The sequence below is a fragment of the Podarcis tiliguerta genome, assembly GCF_965153285.1.
Source record: "Podarcis tiliguerta genome assembly, chromosome: 1".
Taxonomy (NCBI): domain Eukaryota; kingdom Metazoa; phylum Chordata; class Lepidosauria; order Squamata; family Lacertidae; genus Podarcis; species Podarcis tiliguerta.
The window spans coordinates 49,960,557-49,976,358 of NC_139534.1; the positions used below are offsets into that span (position 1 = coordinate 49,960,557).

Genomic DNA, 15,802 nt, shown 5'->3' on the forward strand with positions numbered 1-15,802 from the left:
CTTGTAATAACAACCACACACAAGATAGGATTGGAGAGAATCCAAGCAAAGTTCACCTGGAACTCTCAAACTTTGCTCCCACTTCCAGAATAGATAGTGCTATTAAATCTAGGTAGCACTGTAATGCAGTTATCTGCAATGGCCAGATATTGCTGGACTCTCAATGCTCATCAGCACCAGATGATGGAAGTTTTAATCCATCCACATCCGGAGGGCCAGAGGTTCCTCACTTTTCCATAATGTAAAGCTATATAAAGACTTAACCTATTAACTCTTTATTAAATCTACAAGCCCCACCCTCTGACACCCCTCCCCATTTTAGCCAAACCATGCTACTTCTGCGATCCTTAAAAACAGCAGCTGTAAAAAGACCCCAAAAGGGCATAGCCAGCCCTACTAGCCATCTATAATTTGAGCACCGAGTTAGCCTACTTCTCCTGGTTTGCCTCATATGTCTGTGGATTGCCCTCCGTTTCAGATTTTGATCTTCTCATCTTGACTTTATAAAAACCTATGAGACCCACTTCCTCATACTGTGTTTTGTGAGGTTTTAGTGGCCACTACCGGACAATGCGATAGACCCATTGCATAGCAAAGTTTGAAAACATTATGGCACCAATCAAGTAACTGACACAACACAGGTTTGCCCCTCCCCATTTTCTAGTCAGAAGTCTTGTGCCTTTAACAGCTGCTTGAAAAGCAGAAATTCAACAAGTGTAGTTCCCCTACATGGGAAAAAGATATGCCTGTTGAGCTTTGACCGTAATACAGCTGTTAAAGACACAGATTCTGCTGGGATGTGAGCTTGGGGAAGCGGTGACCCACTTTATAATAATTCAAAGCCAGCCAAACAAACCCCACAATGCACTTCACTGCCTGTGCTGTGCTATATTGAGTACCAAAAGCGTTCCCGACATTCTAACGGGACCACTTAGGCTCTGAAGAATCTGCTTGGTTTATGCTGAGTCACTCCGGCGTGTTGTGAAGAATGCAGTATGTGAAGTGTAGGGTTGCCAACTTCTCTCTCTCTCTCATTTGGCAGAGCCCCGGTGACTCCTGACAGCTGTGTGACAAGCAGAAATGTAGCTTATCTCCACCACTGCTTCTTCAGGATTTTGTTCTGTTTGTTTTGATTTGTTTAATTCTGCCGCATTATGGGTTTGCATTATTGCTGTACCTTATATACATATATATATACATATATCTTGTTATTTTAATTTTGTCCTTGTTAGATGCCTTGAATACTTTGTAGAAAGCTTGGGGAGATTGCACACACACACACGCTCCTCACAGCACCAGAAAAAGTACATTTTTCCATGCCTGAAGCAATAATACATAGCTCTCACTCTACACACACACACCACATTCCAAAATGAAGTAAAAATGTGAAGTACAATTTAGCTGACAAAACACTCAGCAAACAACACATAGTCTCTGGCAAGTGAAGGGCGCCAACAACTGTGATTCCCTTTTGACCTCACCACAACTCTCGTCCCTCTGCAAAGTTTGCTCTTGGCTTGCTGTACAAGGTAGTATTTTAATTGCCAGCAGTAGATGATACAGCAGAATCTTACAGCCATAAAGTTGCACCATGTGTTATGAATGTTATGGGTCTATCACTCTCAAGTCAATGGTGACAAACCGAGTGATGCCAACCATCTGCTAAATAGGTGGGCAAGCACTCAGCCCATGAAACACGATTGCTCACTTGCATATTGATTGCTTTTCCTCAGTGTCTCATGCTACAGATTATACTTCAACAATACTGGCTCCATATTTTTATTTGGTGATGGCAGTGTATGTGTGTGTGTGTCTTCAGGCAAGATACCCTCACTGAGCCTCTCTCCCTTGCCACAGACACTACAGGCCATTTGCTTGCTCCATCCTTTTGGGTCCAATCTGCACCACTGCCCAGAAACATAGGCAGCTGCCCTATATCAAGTTAGATGATTGGTCCCTTCACCTCAGTACTGTCTACACCAGGGATGGGGAACCTGTGGCCCTCCAGATGTTGTGAGACTCCAGCCCCCATCATTGTTGACTATTGACTGTGATGGCTGGGGCTGATGGAAGTTGGAGTCCAACAACACCTTAAGGGTCACAGGATCGTGTGGCAGCACCTGTGAAGAAATGTCAAAGGCAGAAGGTTCAGTGAGACCCTGTGGAGCTGTTGTAAGATCTTAGGGAAGACATGAGATTGCAGCAAGATCTTGTCGGAAGTTGTTGCTACTGCTACTTCTCCACTAGTGGAGGACGTGGAGTGGGTGGGGTGGGGTGCTGCCTGTTGTGGTTCTGCTGCCTGAGGTGGCTGTTTCAGCTCACCTTGTAGGTTGGCCCTGCATTGGACTCTATAGGCCTCACTTCTGAGACAAACTGTTCAGTCAGTCTTCTCCAACCAAGTGCCTTCCAAATGTTTTTTGAATTGCACTTCCCATCCTCCTTGACAAGTACCCATGCTGGCTGGGTCCGAAATATCTGTGGTTGGGTCAGTAGGTTGGAGAAGGCTGTCTTAGACTTAGACCATATTCACACCATGCATTCAAAGCACTATGATACCACAATAGACAGTCATGGTTTCTCTCTCCCAAAGAGTTCTAGTTTGCAGTTGGTTAAGGGTGCTGAGAGACGGCCCCTATTCTCCTCACAGTTACAATTTCCAGAGTTCTCTGTGAAGGGGGATTGATTGTTAAAGCACCCTGAGAATCAGGGTCTCCTAATAACTCTCAGCACTCTTAGCAGGCTACAGCTTCCAGAATTATTTGGGGGAAGCCGTTGCTGTTTAAAGTCACATACTAGCACTTTAAATATATGGTGTGCATGTGGGATTACACTGTTGCACCAAAAGTTGAAGCTTGTACTCTTGTAACATTATTTCTGAAATAGATACAGTATGTTGGATTTGAAAATGGGGAGGATGTAAAACGTGACATCCATTTCAGCTGTTTTTATAAGAAACCTCCCATTGCAAGCAGAAAAGGCTCTTTTAAACCAGTGCCCACCCCCACATTAGCAGCTCCCTTGATAACCTCCACCTGGGTTGCTTTGCTACCTTCAATGGCAAACACAGACTGGCTGTCTCCATCAACAACCCTACAGCTAAAACAAATCAAACAAGGCAGCCCAGGATCCAACATAACAACATCTCAATCACACAAGGTTTCTGAGCTCCCTCAATGCCCCCCCCCCCCCCCCCGCTTCTTAACATTGCTTCTCAGTGCTCAGCAGGATTGGTCCCCCAGGGCAGCTGCTTGGAGGACAAACACCTGGTGACTTAGGGAAACCCATTCACAATGTTATTTGCTCTGTTTGTTTACACAATGTATTTCTGTCCTTGTGTTTTGGCTGAAAGGGGGGATTTCAACAAGATCCCTGAAAGGCATAACACTGGAAAGGGGTGGGGGGGTGGGGGAGTTGAGTGATGGATAGGTGGGTACTTGAAACAGTAAGCTCCTTAGAAAGCGTGGCCTGGTCTCAAAGGAATAGCAGAATCATTATTTCCTTCTCCTTTACCCAACTGAAAGCTGAAGAATTGCCTCGATTGGCTGGGGGAGGGGGAGGGAGGTGGGTGGGGTGGCAGAGGGGGAGCCAGACAGGTTTCAAAGCCATCCATCAATCAGAAATTGCCAGGTCTAAAAGCATTACTTTGATTAATCAGTGCAATTAACCTATCAATGGATCAGGGGCAATTAATTAAAAATATTGGTTGGATTTGCCAGAGCCATCTGGTCACTCTAACAGCAAGGCTCCTTTCTATGGTGTATATGGTAAGAATTGCTTACCGAGGTGTATGTGTGTTAGTTAGGACAAGTGAGCACACACAGAAAAAAACACTATTATGGATGTTTCCCCTTGGGTAACTTTGGTAAAAATTTTGAACTCTGACCCTGTTTTAAGCTCATTCAACCTTGGGAGCCCTCCAGCCAAGCAGCATTAATCAGTTCTGTAGGTGAGCCCTACACACACACACACACACACACACACACACACACACCACATTGAACTTCAACTCCCGCCAGCCCCAGCCAATGGCCAGGAATAATGGTAATTGCTGTTACCAAGATGCTCAGTTCAACTGGATGTCTGCATATGTCTCAGAATTATGTGCTTCATATTACTTTTGCTCTGAGCACCATTGCCAGGAACTAGAGGAGGCTTACAGTAGTGTAAACTTAAGTAAAGAGTAGCTCAAGTGATGTCCCTTGAGAGTGGTGAATTGAACTTGTGTGTGTGTGTTCACATTGTAGTATTTTTGAGCACAAATAAATAAGAGAAAACAGCATCTAAATCTGCTTTTAGTATGTAATTGGTCCACAGCCTAGAGATTACTCATTAGAAATAAGCAGTTGCGGCACCTCCCAACATCAACTCCTTTGGCTTGTGTTTGCAATTAGAAAAATGTAAGGGAACAGAAACTCTGGATTCTTTGGAGCATCTTCAGAAGCTTGCCAAACAAATAAATTGTTTTTCCTGGATCCTGTTTCCCACCCACCCTTTTCCAAATTCTTCCCTAACCCCACCCTTCTCTCCGCCTCTGGATAGACTGGCCCGACAAAGCCACAAAGTGCTGTTGAATAATTTGCCCTGGCAGGGTTCACAACCAGGTGCCACATTCTGCAGAAGCCTCCCTTCTTCCTCCAGGAGGAGAACTCACAAAAAGAGTCCTCACAAATTGTAAGGGCCATGTTGCCAGCATTATTCCCACTCACAGATGAAGGTTCTGCATCTTGGACAGTTCACACGGCAGCTGGGAAACAGGCACCATTGGATTTCCATGTTTTTTGATGGATTTTTAACTGATTGTACTTATAGCTCACTCACAATTGCTTCCCATCCGGGGGACTGACCAAGACCACACTCATGCAGGACCAAGCTAGACATGATGTGGCAGATCTATGTTTAGGGTCTCCTTTAAAACACCCCACACCTACTGTGGGCCCACACCTACTGTGGGCTCTAGGGCCCCTTAACTGGTGCTGGCCACACTTGATGCCAAAGTTAGTGTTTAGCCTACAGAGGAAAATTTATTGGTACCCAAGTGACACCTGGAAGCATTCCCTCCCTCCTAGTGTAAACAGCAGCTTGGGGGAGGGATTTTAATCAGCAAAATGGCACAAGGGGGAAAGGGGGTTAATTTTCCTCCCACTCTGTTGTGATCCTGTCTAATCCTGTTTAATCCTTCCCCCCCTGTAGCTGCTATTATGGGTGGGGAGATGGTTTGCAGGGACATGGTACTGAATCTTGCTAAAGTCAGTGCTTGGATGGGTGACCCCTTGGGAACACCACACTGGGCTGCAAGGTATAACTGAAGGAAAAGAAAGAATCAAAATAAAACACACAGTGGGTAGATGGGAAGGATTGTCTAATAGAGTCCAGTTCCTAATGGGTTAAATTCTCAAGCCACCCACCAACACCTGCAACCTTTGGAAAGTCTAGGGTGGTACTTATTTGCACATGCAAACACCTGCAGCTTGCATACACAAACTGGAGGACCTAGATGCAAATTGGGTAGCCTTGGAAAGTGAACTTTTGCGGTATGTTGGTGGGCAGATCCTACCTATACCAATAGTGAATGCCTTCTCTGATTGCTGATCTGGTATGTATCCAGAACAACATCATTAGGCACAAAAGGGAAGGCTTAGGTCTGGCAGCAGTTGGGAACCCTGCTGATGAACTGCAACTCCCATCAGCGCCAGCAAGCAGGGCCAATGGGCCGAGCATCCTGAGGGCCAAAGGTTCCCCACATTTAGGGGGCTTAGGGGAACCCCAAGGTTTATGCAAGTGCAAAGGGAGGAAAACAATTTTAGGGGGGAAATTATTGTGAGGGACACCAAAACAGCACAGTGAGGAGTCCTGAGTGCTGTTGTGGGGGAAAGTACAAACATACAGGGTGAGGGGAAGGGGGAAAACAGAATGGAATACCCTCAAAGCAGACAAGGTTGGCTGGCATTTCATAGTGCAACATTTTGTTGCACTCTGTTCTTCTAATGCCTGTGTGAGCTGCTTGGCTTTTAATCACGTCTATCCTGACAATTAATATGACTCTCTTGCAACCTAGTGTACTTAAATGTTTTACAACAGGAGGCGCTGTTGAAACACACAAATTTACATATGCTAATTTAGATGCAGAAGTGCGAATTTAAAACGACTCAAATTTACATTTCCCAGAAGGCAAGCCAATCAGTTTCTTCTTCAAATTACCCCAAATAATTTTTTTAAATTCATCTGCTCCCCACTCAGTTCAGTTCCATGAATTTTACCCATAACTTCTGATTAACTTCCCACCCAGACGATCCAAGTCATGCTCTAAAAATTGGCTTCTCTCCAGCTGCTCCCACTTATTTATCACATCAACATTACCCTTTCTAAATTAAAAAAAATATGAGGCAAGGTTGCTGGTGATGTTCTTTCTTTTGGGGTGGTGGCAGAGTTACTTTAAAAGCCAAGAGCTGATCTGCCCCTGCTCTCCACATTGGGAGAGCCAGTGACCATGGGCCAGGCACTCTCTCTTAGCCTAATCTACCTCACAGGGTTGTAGTGAGGATAACATGGTGAAAGGAAAACCTTGAGTTCAATGGAGGAAAAGGTGGGATAGAAATGCAATGCAATGCAATAAAATAAATTTGTGAAATGCACATTTCCACTTTCCTTCCAGGGATATCGTGCAGAAGGAAGCTATTTCTTTCTCCATACATAAAGTGCCCTGCAAAGGAAATGGAATCTTAATTTCCCTTCATCCCATGGTCATTTGCGCTGTCATTCCATAACACAGTGTGCTGTGCAAAGAAGCACCAGTACAACTGCCCATTTTCTTATGCTCAGGAGTCAGAAAAAGAGCCACCTTCACTGCACAGCTGATGAGTAGTGCTGTCAGTGGTGCTGACACTTGGCTCCCTCCTCTCAAAAGCAGGAACCACATGCAGATCAAAAGCCAGGCTCAAAACTCCCAGAGTTCCACCTCCTGCCGCCCCCAGTGATGTAGTGGAAGGGCAATACATGGGACACAGCTCATGGGGGTAGGGGTCCTTTTATCATGTGTCAGAGCACCGGAGTAATTGACAGACTTATTTCCTCTCTCTGGCAAGTGAACAAGGTGATATTCTGACAGGTTAGGAGAGGAAATTGAAAAATGAGAAATTACTCAATTTCTTCCTTTTGTCTTCAAGGCCATATCACTTTGATCAGCAATTAATTTTGGGAGAAGGCTGCTGCCAGCAAGGAAATTGGTGAGGGGGCGGGGAGCAGCAAGCCTGCCCACCCTAAGAGTCTGCTATTCAGTCCATTGGTCATGCAGAACAGCTCTGGTATGCTTATCTGTTGTCCAGTGTTGGTAACCATGAGGCCAAAGAGTACCCCTCAAAGGTCTAGATTTGACCCAGAAGGCCCCTAAGGCAGGTGGAGACCCTCACATTTTTTATATTTTTATATTTTTTTGCAATGGAAGAGCATTAGACATATTCTAGGTCTGCCTTTGCTGGCTGAACATGACACTTCTGCCTCTTTATGCCACCTTCAATAACTATCCAGAAAGCCAAACAGCCTGGCCTGCTCTTCTGGCAGAGGTTTGATCTGTGGGAATCAGCAGTGAAACTTTTCAGAGCATGGAGTCAAGCATTATCAGCTGCTAATTGCTGTAGATAAGACTGTTTTTAAAGGGAGAGCTACAGGAGCGGCTTCAAGAGTTGGCAAGGAACCTGGTCACCGAAACTCTCTATGTGAACTCTTCTGCCAGAGCTATCACTGCTATGTTTGCAAAGCTGATCAGGTTCACTGCTTCACGGACACTGCTGGGTTTCAGGGAACCTCACCTAGCCTTTTGCTTTTTTCTTTTCTTTCTTTCTTTTTTTTTAAAAAGTTTTGCTAATCACAACTTCTGCAAAGAGAAATTGTGAATCTCAGTTTGTTCAGGCAGAATGACAGAATCACAGAAATGATAGCAGCAATCATGAAACTATGGGACTGGGAAACCTCTGATGATTGCCAACTATTCTTCTAAGGTTCTGCACTAAGCCAGGACCCCCCTCCCAGCCATTCCTAACTATCAGATCAACCCCACCCAGAACAATAATAATGCAGAAAAATACAGCCTAGGATGATTCAAAGGCTTGCAAACAGTGGAAATGCCAGAGATGCTTGGATTACAATGATTAAGTTTAGTAGAGACCATCCAGGTGGATTTTGCATGCAGAGGATGGGCTAATAATAATACCTTTATTGTCAATGTACAACCTGTGTACAATGAAATTAAGGAAAGGCAATTCCTAGGATATTCAGATGAGCATACATGCACACACCCATCCGAGTGGGAAGGATTCCTTATATAGGTCAACTTCTCAGTGTTGGCGGTCTTCCGTTAACAGTAAACATTAATGCTGTGAATCCGTATGTAACAACTGTTAGACCCTCTTTGTGGGCATGTATGCACTGCATATATAAACCTCTTTAAGTGTTATATGGTCCTTATTTAAAACATCAACAGCCAAGGAACAGAGGAGGATGGAAGTTGAGCTTGAGGATGAGCCTCATCATTGACCAATATGTCCAAGTCATACTGGTATTAAAAACACAGAAGGTGCAAACAAAGTGGGGGTAGAAGTTTGGTGATTCCTTAGCAGCTTCTACTTGAAGAGAAGGAAACATATGTTTAAGGCAGGCTTCCTCAATCTCGAGCCTCCAGAAGTTTTTGGCCTACAACTCCCATGACCCCTAGCTAGCAGGACCAGTAGTCAGGGATGATGGGAATTGTAGTCTCAAAACATCTGGAGGGTTGAGGTTGAGGAAGCCTGGTTTAAGGTTACAGCTTGGTAGCATGCCCTATTAACTGAGCCTGCACAGGAATGGGCTGTAATCCTAAACCATCTTACTAGGAACTAAGTCTTGTTGAATCCAGATCTGCTACTCATGCGGCAATGAAGAGGTAGAATTCTGTTGTCACTCAACAAGGGTGGGGAATTGCCAAATGTGTCCCACCACAAGTCCCAATTTGGCCTGTGAGGCCAAGATCACCTGCTCCACACCCGATAACATATGCAACAGGGCAGGTGAAAGTGCGGCTGAGTTCCCCATGGAGAACTTGATTGTGCAGGTGATCCCTATGGAAAGCACAGTTCAAGTCACTGTCCATCAGCCCTGCATGGCTGAAAAATGGTTCCCCACTCCTGTATCGTGCTCCAGACTGCAGAAGGGTTGGTGTTACAGGTTTGAAAAACTGGAAAAGTAGCAGAGTGAGGAGCATTCCAGAAAGTACTGTAACTTTTTCTTGGCTATGTCACAATTTTACTCGGAATGGAATGCAAGAGCATTCTAAAGTGACATACTTCCCTTGTAGCCTGAAGTGGTAATGTCCATTCTGTCTCTTCAGTATTCTGCCACCCCATTTTGCCACATGCACAGAGCAGGCCTCATTAGGGCTTACTTCTGGATAAGCTAAGCATGGCCAGGAGGATGCTGCCAAAATCCCCAAGCTTTGCTTGAAAAGAAACTGCTCATGTTCTGCTGCTCTGCTTCTTTGGAAGGCAACAAAAGAGAGGGTCAAGAGGAATGCCGACATCCCTATGTACTTACTAAGCAACCTATTTCTGCAGTCAAGGAATGCTTTCCAAGGCTATATACACTTTGGGGGTTTAAAACACAATGAGGTTGTTTCCTCCCCTGCTGCATTTTAAGTTCCATTTGCATGCTGTTGTACACAACAGAGACGATAGCTTCACCTGATGTGCATTACCTGTTTGGTTTCCCTGCCCCTGCTACCCCAGCACCTCCTGTTCATGAAACTGTCATCGGCACATGTGCAATGGCTGTCTCAAATGTACACACCTCCGCTTGACTCTGAAGTGAATGTGGCTTATGCTGGTTCAAGGGGAAATGCACCAAATAGCGGTACAGTCATACCTCGAGTTACAGATGCTTCAGATTGTGGTTTTTTTGGGTTACGGACGCACCAAAACCTGGAAATACTGGAACAGGTTACTTCCGGGTTTTGGCGGTCGCGCATGTGCAGAAGTGCTAAATTGCGCTTTGCGCATAAGCGCTGAATCGCAACCTGTGCATGCACAGACGCAGTGCTGCGGGTTGCGAACGTGATCCATGCGGGAGGCACGTTCGCAACCTGAGCGTCTACTGTATTTCTCAAATAAAAAAACCACCTCCTACAGGGTAGCTCTGCATTGTGGGTAACCAGTGCAAATGGATACAAAAGTTAGCAGTGGGAGTGCACTGAAGCCAGAGTAAATGGTAATTGCTAGGACTGCCTTTCATAAATTGTGTCAAAATCCTGCAATGATGTAGTGGATCAAATCACATGCAGAACAAAGGATAGCTCAGTCGGTAGAGCATGAGACTCTTAATCTCAGGGTCGTGGGTTCCACATTGGGCAAATGTGAGGGGTTGGACCAGATGACCCTCATGGTCTCTTCGAACTCTACAATTCTATGATTCTATATTGTTGTGGGTTTTGCGGGGGTGGGGGTGGGGTCAGTTTGGATGATGCTTGGTGTCCCTTCCAGCCTATGGTCTCCTTTTTTGATGGCACTGCCTTTTAAGCATGTTATCATATGTGGACAGTTGGGACACGTCGTCATACAAATGATGGGGGGAGCATCAAACATAAAGCACATGGACAAATGATACTCAGCTTCAATTCAGTAAACACTATACATGTATGGGGCCAGGTCAGATAATACTGGCCCATATTATATGGAAGGGAGCAAGTTGACATGCCTGTCACCTCTGCTCATTCAGTGCACCTATCCTGCCTCCAATGTCCCTCAATGTTCCTGTGGGGGGTGTAATGCTAGAATGCAGCTTTATGTATGTAAAATCCAACACATGAATCAGCTAATTTTGACTGATCAGTTTTGTGGATAAAATTCTGCCTCCATTGTACAGATCCTTCCTCTCAGGAGGGGGCCATGGCTCAGTGGTAGAGACAATCAGGAAGATCCCAGGTCCAAACCCTGGCTTCTCAAGAGAAAAAGGATCAGACAGAAGGTGATGTAAAAGTCTTCTGCTCAACAGCAGTCAAAGCCTGCCAGAGGAGATAAAGCCAGGTTAGATGAAAAGGTAACCTGACTTCATAAAGTAAGCTTCCTGTACTCCTCTTTTTCACACACAACCTTTTGCAAATCTGATTTTCTCTGGAGTTTGACTTGCTTCTCTTCCTTAAACCTGTTCCCACTTCAAAATCCACATGCCACCTTTCCCCTCTGGAGCACTCTGCCGTCTTCCCCAAAGTTCACAGAAACTCAGCTTTCTTGCTTGGACCTGACAGTTTAAACATCTTGCTCTCCCCCCACCCTTTCCCCCCATCCCTGTAGATGGGGGGGGGGGGAGCAAGAAAAAAGAATGGCGTTTTTCCAGTTTCTGAGCGAGCCACAGACCTGTTGCTACTAGCCTTGGCTTTAACGTCTGGAGGGTTTTTTTTTGATGTTGTCATGGCTTCATGCAGGGAAAGGAAGAGAGGGAGAGAACAGTTCACCAAGGGTTGCCAGTTACACCCTGGGATGGACAGCGCATCCTGGCAATTGTCAAAGGCACACACAGCTGGCTGCTCCCATGACCCTTGCCCCAACCCTCACCCCCCTAACCCCAGTTCACCCAGGGCCTCCCTCCTCCATTCCTAGCTGTGCACCTGCCCCCTTTTATATCCCAGACACCCTGCTGCAGCTGTTGTGTGTCTGTTATATACCCAGCCCCATGTTAAACTCATTTGAGTGGGGAGTGCAAGGGAAAGCATGTCAAAGGAATGATAAAATATTAAATCTACTACTAGCCGCAGGAAACTTAAGCTCAAGTCGACGCTTCTCTCCTGTCTTGTGAAAGCTGATACAGCAAAAACTTCTTTTTTTTAAAAAAAAAAATCCAGCCTCCGAGACTCTCTCCTCCTCCCTAGTAACAGCTGTCATTGGCTCATGGTCTCGTAAGAAAGCCTATCAGTAGTTTATCAACTCATTCCTCATTACTTCAGCACAGATTTTTTTTAACGGGCATGAGGGAAGGGAAGGACAGAGAACTTTGGAGCAACATTAGAAGAGCAACGTAAGAACATTAGAAGACCCCTGCCAGACCCTCCAAGTGCCCCTATTTTCCAGGGACAGTTCCGGATTTACAAGTCATCCTGGTTTCTGATTTGATCCTGGAATGTCCCGCTTTTCCTTAGGATGTCCCTATTTTCATCAGAGAAATGTTGGAGGGCATGCCGGGCTGGATCCGGCCAAAAGATCACCTGGTCCAGCATCCTGCTTCCACTAATGGAATCAGGTTGTTGAAACCAGTCCCATGGATTTGTCTAATCCTCTTTTAAAGCCATCCAAGTTGGTGACCATCACTACTCTTGTGGGGGCAAATGTCATAGTTTACTATGCACTGTGTGAAGAAGCACTTCTTCTTTCATTTGGGTTCTAGGAAATGTGTCACCTTCCAGTGGGTTTGGGGACCTGGGTAGCAAATTGGGGCCCCCTGAACTCTGCAATCCCTTGCGTGCTTTTCAAATCATGAGTCCTTCTCCTCTCTGGGATGCTTCACACATCGCAGGCACCAAATACATGAAGTCAGAAGATGTGGCGTGGAGTCTTGAGCAAAGACTGAGTCAGATCCCTCTAACTCTGCACGGTCTATTCTGAGGCTAGAGTGACCTCTCCAAGGATACAGGCAGGCCCCTTTCCAACCCTGTGCTGCCTGTCAACTTTTTTTGGGTGAAGATGCAGGGAGCAGGGAGAGAATTAACTGACCACGTGACCTTCTACATGCCAAAGATGTACTCAGGCCCAGAGCCACAGTCCCTCCTCTTTTGATGTGCATGCACATATGAAAAATGTAATGTGCAAATTGTGTGGAAAATTATAAGTGAATGAGTGCCACTTTTGTGTTGCATTAAATAGCAATTAATTAAAAAAGTGGGGGAAATGTAATGTGTGAAAGGAGCCTGCAGTGGGTCTTCCGGTGGAGAAACATGCCTAGGAAAGAGTGGGCTGCTAATTGCCTTCTCTCAGAAAAATAAAAACGCCTGTGTGATGTGGTGAGGGAAAAAAGTGGTGGAAAAAAGTGGTCACATTTCTAAAATAAAAACGGATAAATCCAGAACAGCCATACTAAATATGATTGCCATTTCGTTTCTTCACTGTTGCATCAATTCCCCTGCAAGTAAGCCACAGGGCCAAAGTCTCACTTGGGAGGTTGTGGACTCTCCTTCCTAGGAAGCTTTTAAGCAGAGGTTGGATGGCCATCTGTCAAGGATGCTTTAGTGGAGATTCCTGCATTGCAGGGGGTTGGACTAGATGTCCTCTGGGGTCCCTTCCAACTCTAAAATTCAAATATTTGCAAGGAATATGACCACTCATCTGTATATGACGGATATACTGATTCTAGGAATATATGTGTGATACTGGCATTAATAATAAACAACACTTTTCATTTTCTCTTTGTAGGTGATTTCATTGGCCTCTTTGAGAAAATGAATTCATGTTGGTTGGCTGTAGGTTTCTGAACTAGGCATACAAATATCCAGTAGCCTGTTCACCCCAAGCGACTACCATATTTTCTCAGTGACCAAGAAGCATATCTGCCGGCATTCTATTCTCAAAAACATTGACTTTAATTGAGAAATAAAAATGGAAAATACCTTGGCCATTTTGTTCCTGTTGCTTGGTTCCTTAGGAAATCACACCAACGATTTAATTGTTATCACACAACCCATCTTTCTGTTAGTCATTATTTTCTACAATGCCGTTGTTGTTTCTGCATGTGGCCACCAGGGGATGCTTCTGTGGCAGCTGGATATTGCTCTGCAAGCCTTCATTACTCAGGTAGGGCTGTGAGGGTGTGGCTGGTGTCTGAGGTTAGCAACTGTGTTCATTGGAATGACAGAAGGAAGCTCGGTGGGAATTATACTACTTCAAAAAGCTGTCAGGGAATGAGATGACTGAATGCCCTTCTCAAGAACTTCCAGCAGGTTAGTGTACCATTCAAAACACAGGTAGGGGAATCAAATGATTGAATGCTCTCCCACCTTAAAAGAAGAACCACAAAGGCTAGCATATCAGGAAGAAGGTATATAACTCAGTCTTCTTCCTGATCTGCCAATGTTCTGCATGCAGGAAAGGCCTTTGAAACGAAACAGAACATGGATAAGTATTCAATTCTATGACCCCCCCCCCCCCCGCATTCCAATTTGGTTTGGTCCCAGGAAGAATGGGCCCTATGATCTTTCTGCTGCATGATTTTCTGGAAGGACTCTGCCCCACCAGCCTCATTCTGCGGTCTGCCAGCGCCCACCTGACTACTTGGGGGGGGGGGGGAGGCCATAGCTCAGAGCTCCGCTTTGTATGCAGGAAGGTTCATATCTCCAAGTAGGGCTGAGAGAGACCTCCATCTGTAATCTTAGAGAGTCACAGCCAGTCAGTATAGATATACAGACAATACAGAGTTAGATAGACCAACGGTCTGAACCTGGCATATGGGAGCTCCCTATGACTGCTCCTATGACTGGATGCCCACAGATGATGGAAGCATAAGCATATAACCAAATGATCAGAAAGGTAGCTGGGAAATGGCTTGCCGAAAACCAAATAGCTAAATAAATAAATAAATAAATAAATAAATAAATAAATGCATCATAGTGGAAAGCAGCTTCAGGTAGGGTTGCTGTTTAATGGCTTGCAGAAGTTGAGCATGCGGTTCAGTGTAGGCACTCAGGATGTAAGTGGTCAAGCTACACTACCCTGGACCAGGTGTGTGGGTAATTAACAACAGCATCCTGTGGCATGCAGTGCCAATTAGAATGAGCAGGCACTTTCAGTGGGCTTGACCACTGCTTCACTCTACCAGACTTGCCAGTCATGCAATTTTATCAGTGGGCAAGGACAAGCAGAGGTATAGTGATTAGCCCCTGTTTCCAAAAGGACGTCTATTAGACGATTGTAGCCCATCTAGAAGAGGAAACAGTCAGGGGAGAGAGAGAGAGAGGAAACCCTACTTTAAAAGCAATAAGGGCAGAAGAACATTTAAGAACAAGGAAGAACCAACCACCTCTCCCCACCAGTGCTTAATTTATTGTATACAGGCCTGACTCCCCCCCCCCCCCCCCGCTCTCTTCAGTTTCCAGCTCTGGGCCAATTTTGGTCATTGCTGGGACTGGCTTCCTAAACGATTGCTCCTTGGATTTCTGGCCAACCTGGCAGAAGCCTTCAAGTTCAAGTCAAACTTCATTTTTCCTTTTCACCAGTTGCTTAGAAACATGCCTATGAAAATATACTTCTCCGTTCTCACACTCTACTGTTCTGGTGCCAAGAGCTTTTATTTTCCCTATGCCTTGCCCTCAGAAATTCCTGTGTGTGTATATATATATATATATATATATATATATATATATATATATGAAGCTCCTGCAGGCACAAAGTTATGCCTGCAAGTCATCTGTTCCCAGCACATGCCCATCTCCAGAAAAAGGTGACTTTGGTATTATTTTCAACGGCTGCTTTTTACATTATTGGATTAAAGTTTAACTAAGGAGCAAAACGAGGCTCCTTGAAATTCACTGGCAGGTCTTGGAAACAGGAATGAGGTGGACAGCAAGGAAATGTCATTGCAGCCCCATCAGAGTGCTAGAGCAACACTTCCGCAGTACGACACACACCTAGGATCCACAGCATCCACCATGTCGGAAACTTTTAACTTAATGGCAAAAATACAGTTTAGCAGTCATGCCAACAGTTCCTGATAATTTTACTTAGGGCTTTGTCCCCCAGCCAGAACTCACCAGAACTCAGTTCTGGCACCTCTCAGGTAGGTGCCATTGCCATTATTAGAG

The 15,802-nt window shown here is 45.2% G+C and overlaps 1 protein-coding gene and 2 long non-coding RNA genes across 4 annotated transcripts in view; 2 read left to right on the plus strand and 1 right to left on the minus strand.

Moving 5' to 3' along the window:
* Positions 1–15,802, plus strand: part of LOC310673230 — a 78,219-nt gene that overhangs the window by 25,157 nt on the left and 37,260 nt on the right. The window lies entirely within an intron of this gene.
* The window catches only part of IGFBP5 (insulin like growth factor binding protein 5), a 42,000-nt gene that overhangs the window by 22,632 nt on the left and 3,566 nt on the right, over positions 1–15,802 (minus strand). The gene's annotated exons all lie outside the window — the stretch shown is intronic.
* On the plus strand, positions 9,320–13,619 carry LOC310673218. Of its 2 annotated transcripts, none has more exons than XR_014508917.1 (3): positions 9,320–9,876; positions 10,885–11,076; positions 13,422–13,619. It is a non-coding gene; the product is annotated as an uncharacterized lncRNA (long non-coding RNA). The 2 variants fall into 2 exon arrangements; XR_014508918.1 differs by having other exon boundaries at positions 10,885–11,058.